A 6,792-nucleotide genomic window follows, 5' to 3' on the forward strand; every position below is an offset into this window, starting at 1 on the left:
TGTATATATATATATATATATATATATATATATATATACACACGGAGCCGTTCCAAAGAGGACGTCCGCACAGCCCTTAAAGTGTGGACATCCCTCCGTTCTCCACCATACAGCTCCGACGACGGCGGGTCTCCACCCTGGCGGCCTCCAGCAGCGTCTCCGATCACTTTTCCTCTCCGGCGAGTCCGCCAAAATCCAGTTTTCCGACGAGATCACCTAAAACTTCAAACAAAATCGATCTTGCCGGAAAACTGGAATTCGACGGACTCGCCGGGGAGGGAAAGTGATCGGGGATGCTACTAGAGGCGGCTAGGGTGGAGGCGCGCCGTCATTGGAGCCGTACGGTGGAAAACGTTCTGACGTCCGCACTTTAAGGGCGTGCGAACGTCTGCCTCTGATCCCGAGGTTATCTTCTTGTTAGTTTTTGATATGCCATCTGCTACAGAGAGACTCGTACCAGGAAGTACCTTGGTTGATTATCACCAAAAACATTATTATATCTGATTTCGTACAATGAAAGGACGCCAATTGATTTTTGCAAGCCATGGATCTCACATCTTTCTAACAGAAAGTGTTCCGAGTAACAAAATCATAAGAATGATATTTTACAACATGCAGCAAATTAAAATTTTGAGCACATATCAAATGCTTGCGAATTTGCCTCTACTAATACAAATTAATGCGATCGATTTGTTGGCATGAAAAGCATCTCATTGCCAGACTACTATTAGAATAAGTGTGCACTCTTGAACTAATATTTCTTTACACAGATTGGTTCTCATAAACGAATCCAAGGCATCTGTAGCGCACAAAAAAAATGCCAGCAACGTAACAGAACTTTAGCTAATGCCAGTAATTTTTACCATCGATCTGCTACCATTAGTGTCCCTCTGTATCATCAAATAGGTACATAGTAACCTGTATTCATTCTTAGACATGTCAGTTATGCGGTGTTACACCTTCAGATTTGACAGTTTTGACCACTACGAGAAAGGATGGCACACTATAAATGGTCCCAATAACGGTATCCGGCACATAAAACCCTTGTTCATCTGTAGTAAGGACTTCGACAAGTTTATCAGATAGCTCAAACACCTGTTTTAACCTCCCCTCTTTGTTAGGCTAATGTGGTGATTTCTGAAGCCATGCTTGAAGCAAACACACAAGAGCAGAGGCTTTTGAAGTACCTTAGCCCAGTCCTTTCAGAGTAAGTGTTAAACTGAGCATACTCAAACTAGACAGGTTTTCGAGTATGACCTTGCCCAACAAAGTATAGTCATCTATTTTTTCCACCTGGACTTTAGAACCACACCCAGACACTCATTTACCTGATTTAGAAAGAGAGAGGAAAAATTATAAGCTTGGTGACATAAATATTATGTTCTTCTACAATGACATTAGCTATGGAAAAAGTTTCCAAGAGCACAAGCTTGGAATATTGAACAACTTGCTTGTTGATAAGGAAGATGCATCAAATGACACGAAGAAGATACCTAGAGAAGGTAACAACATATTGCACGCCAAAGAGATCAATCAGTAATCAAGCAGCTCGAAGAAAAGTCATTTTACAGTGGCTCCACCAAACACTTCAAAATACTTTCTTCCCTCCACAGGAGGACATGAGATGATAATAGAAAGCATTTTCTTTCAAAGTCCCTCCCTACTTTTAGGCATAATTGAGAATTGGAGAACAATTTAGAAAATTATGGAGACCATTACATCATACATCAAGCATGTAAACACACAGGTATAAATAAAACTAATTGAACACACAAACTCTCACGCATATGAACAGAAACAAAACAAACACCAAAGAATAGAGAATATAGTATGCATAGCAACATGAGAGTTGGGATATCCCAGGACTCCAGGAACCTTAGTAAAGTCAGAAATGACTGTTATAGTAGAGTATCAAAACCACAACTTAGAAAAGAGAATGCTAACCTCAATGCTTGCTCACTCAATGTATTCATCAACATAACACCTGGAAGTATAAAACCTGTCTTGATCATCCTGCACGTAAGCCGAAAAGAAAAAAAAATAGAAAACGACTTCAGATACCCAAATCATGACTCTAACTACATGCAACAATGTAAGTCAACTGAGGAAGAGATGTAAATTCCTTAAACAAGGGGATCAATTACACAATTCCAAACAGCGCATAGAAGGTAACAACAAGAATAGGGCATGAAGAAGTTAATGGAATATATCATGTAATGATGTATCCAATGCCACTATCACTACACATCCCAGTCACCCAGTTTAAATGTCAATTTTCTGTGTTCTTCTCTAATACAAATCTTCCTAACCCATCAGACATCATCACAGCATCCTCCCAGTTCCCTGCATTAGCAAATCTTTTCATAACTAAACATACAGTGTTAGGCGTTTTACAATAAAAAAAAAAAAAAAAACATATAGTATTGGTGTCTACTAGATGATCCTGATGCATTCTCTCTAACAAATACATAGTCTTATATCCAGCTGCCTCGTTTTACCTAAAATGTCGATGATCACATCATATGCATAGCCAAATCGTAAACCAACCCATCTAGACACACCCAATGCTAAATTCCAACCCATTCTTAAACTCGAACAAAAAAAAAAACTGATCAACAAGGTCATGTGTGAGATGAATGCTATTAAATACATGACCATCTTCAATGGATCAACATACATTCTGGATATGATAAATTGATAATGTCCTACACCCAGAGTAGCTTGTTAAGCTTAAAACCTAGAATCCAGATTAGCTTAAAGCCCAAAAGCCCTACACCCTTCATACATATAATTGCAGTACTGATTGACTTGTAGAGAAAAGAGAACTCTTTTACAAAGTTCAATAACATCTGTCTATTAATGGCATTAGGCAAATCTGGCCTAACCTCTATCTAACCTTGATGGCATTGAATCTAATGCCATGAGTGGCTGTTTTCGAAATCAGTTAACTGTAGACAAATTCAAAACTACAGACAAAACCCAGGCAGTTATCAGCTACGAATCACATAGGTCAAAAACTAACATCACACTGAAGTACATAAAAAAAAATAAAAAAAATAAATCTTCTTCCTAAACTTGCACAGTTAACAAACAATAGAATATAAATTAAAACCAGACAAGCATATAATATTTGGTAAAACTTTGCTTTATTAGCACATTCACATTTCCAGAAGGCATCAAAATCCTAGAATGTGCATAGTGATTCAGACGAGGATATTAATAAAAGTAAAGCCGACACATTTAATTTTGAGTGCGTAAGAGGATTAAGGTATGTAATTTCCTGTAATCTAATTGTATAATCATTACTGAAACTATTATTCACTGAACATCTAATACTATGAGATTATTAGTCAACAGACGACATGTGCAAGACTTACAGATACTCCCAAAGGATCAAATGAGAGATAACCAGAACGAAGTAATAAAAGTTACCTTATATAGAGTACATACACAGAAGGCAGAAGCAGAAAACTTTTTTCACATTTCAAAGTGAAATGGAGATGCCATTAGTAGAACAGTTCACTTTGAAGTCCTCTTATCTGGCTTCAATAAACGTCTTTACTTCAACTCACTGGGATTGCTATTCCTTTCTGCTCAACTGTAGATGACGACTACTAAATGAAATTATGTAGTCCTTAGAATATTAATAAAATTGTATGTTCATTAGATCGGTAAGTTTCAACAAAAGAGAACAACGCACCAAGAATTAAAATTACAAACTGCAAGGAATTCATGAACCAAAAGAGTTCCAGTTTCAAGTTTCTTTTGGTTCCCTTAATCGATCAGTCATGGTTTTACATAGCAACACAAAGTAACTTGAGCAAATTGATATCGTTTTGTTATGCCCAACTCGTCAAAAGCAGATCATATAGTGTGGTTAAAAAGGAAAAATGTGTATGCAGAACCACATTAGAGGGTATAGAGACTACAGGGGCACCAAATACTTCAAGAGTTCAAGGTCATCATGTCATAATGATATAAAACAGCACCAAGTCCCCTATTTAAAGTCAATCCTAATAATCACCAAAGCTCATTAGGTACCTTATATTTGAAACATCCGAATCCAAAACTGCTGGAATACATGGATGAAGCAATGCATCAGCCCTTTAACTTAAGAAGAACCATGCTCATGGCCCTTCTTTTTACAGGTGTCGATCTTCCCTTTAAAACCTCCATCATAGCCTTTGCATTTGGAACAAACCCCATACCAATCATCACCTCCACCAACTCTTTTCCCTCCTCCTCAGCTGCCTTGTCCTCCTGCTTTGCAAAGGCCTCTATCACCGCAGTGTAGGTAGAAGCATTGGGCCGCTTCCCTTTATCCATCATCTGAAACAAGCACTTCTTGGCATCTCCATAGAAGTTGGGGTCCGTAGTGAGTCCCTTGATTAAAAGAGTGTAAGTGTAGGAGTTTGGGGCGACCCCAGCAGCTAACATGTCCTTGTAAGCCTCAAGACACCCTTGATCTTCCCAGCCTTGAGGTAAGCCTCAATAACGGTGGTACGGATTAGGACCATAGGATGTGTGCCCGTCAACCCCGTCTGAATGACGGTCGTAGCAAACTCCCTGGCCTCGTCTACATAGCCATCTTTTACCAGAGCATTGTGCATCTTGATTGACTCTTTCTTGAAGCTACGTCCACTGGTGTACCACTTGCGGAAGACCTTTTGCATATCCTTGTCAATTGTCTTGTTGACAAGATCATTGTACAACTTTATTGCCTTCAACACCTCTGTGTAGTGGCCTTGGCCTTGGCCAAAATAGAAACTAGGGACCTCAGGGCTAAACCCCTTTGCTTGTATCTGCCCAAGGAACTCCCTGGCTTCCTCCTCTGGCTCCCGACAGGCAATGGCATTCAAGATAGAAAAGTAGGACACAGAATGGGGCTTTAACCCCTTATCCAACATTTCCATAAAATACTTCTTGGTAAGGCCAACAAAACTGGGATCCGAAGAGTCTTTTGCAAGGGCAATGATGAGTAAGTGTGGGAGGAAGGGGAGACACCAGAGGCTAACATGTGCTGGTAGACCTTGAGAGCAGCCTTCCGTTAAAGGCATATGCTCCGATGACAAAGGTGAAGACAGCCACATCAGGCAGCACGGCCTGCAGATCAGCAAGGCCAGCATTTGCATGTTCGTTAAGGTCATCATAGTTTCGAATCGATGCGAAAATGTCCTCACAGTATTTGGTAGCCTCATCAAAAACCTCCATCACGTGTTTCTTGAGGTCATCAGCACAAGAATTGGCCATTGATTTGATAGTTGGCTGGAGATTAATAGTTGAAAAATGAGAAAAGCAAATAGAGACCCAAATCAGCCCAATTAGTAAAGTTGAGGTTTTTACTACTTATAAACAAACAATCAACCAGCCATCGAGGATCAAAACTATACTTGAAACCCAGAGCAGAAATGAAATTGCGATTTGTATTCAATCACTACAAACTCATTAAACCCTAGTAGTTGCTAGTTGTATAAGAGAGAATAAGGTCAATAAAATAAAACCTGGCTTAGGGTTTCGACGATGAGACCACAGATGATAGAGAAAAGCTCACTAAACTTCCTGTGGCGATTTCCGGCAGTTGCTCCTCTTTAGCAACTTTGGGGGAGGGAAGAGTAGAACAATACTCTTGAGTAAGAGAAATGGAGGACACTTCTTTTTAGACAAATTTCCGATGACTAAAATATCCCCGACGATCACGTAAGTCGGTGGTTTGAAAAAATGAAATTTTGATAGATATATTGAGAAAATATTGAATATCGATGGAATTTTTATTCAAATTTATATAAAAATTATATATTCGATCAAAAATAAACCAAATATAAAGGCTAGTGTTATTAACACTTCATTTTGTATCATTAACACACCCCGTCTATTTTCTTATCCACACATTTTAATTTTATTTATAAACTTACCACTTAAATTTGTTTTATAATTAGTTCTCATTATAGATGGGTGTGTTAATAACACAAAAATATGTGTTAATAACACTAATCAATATAAAATATCAGAAATATATGAAAATTAATATCGGTGTTTGTTAAAAACGGAAATTTCAAGAAAATATCAAGGATATTGTGGATATTTTAGTCCTTGCAAATTTTAAATTTTGCGGAAAGGAAAGTAGTTCTTTCATCTCTCCCATGGGAAGGGAAAGTGAACGGAATGAAATTTCAAAAAAAGTTTTCATTCCGATGTTTAGTAACGTAAGGAAAATCATTAGGAAAGTTCTTAAAAAATATAATAAAATATTATAATATAAGTAATAAATATAGGAAAAAAAGAAACGAAACTAGTTCCATTAGATTTTGGAAGAAGCCACTTTCCCCCATATTTTCCCTTCAATCAGGAAAGTCTTTCCTTTCCTTTGGCTTTCCCACATGTAATGTCACATCCCGACCCTTAAATTTTTACCTTATTTACTAGTTTGGTATTAATAAGAATTTTACCGTCTCCGTCAATGAGTTATGGTTTACTTGGTCCTTAGAGGGGTTTTGGGGGACGTTTATTTCGGAGGAATTATTCGTAGGAGAAAAGTGTGACGACGGTAAAAATGGTAAATTTTAGCTAGTAAAAGGTAATTTTTAGGATTAATTACTGGTCACTCCATTAACTTTCATGCGCTCGACAGTTTATTCCATTAACTTTCAATTTCAATCGATTACTCCATTAACTATCCAATGTCACACAATTAGGTCCATCCGTTAAGTGGCCGTCCAAATCAGTGGTTAAGTTGCTGATTGGACATATTTTTCAACTGAAAATTCCATTTAACACCCCACCTCTCTCTCTCTC

This window comes from Fragaria vesca, unplaced genomic scaffold (assembly GCF_000184155.1).
Source record: "Fragaria vesca subsp. vesca unplaced genomic scaffold, FraVesHawaii_1.0 scf0513139, whole genome shotgun sequence".
NCBI lineage: Eukaryota > Viridiplantae > Streptophyta > Magnoliopsida > Rosales > Rosaceae > Fragaria > Fragaria vesca.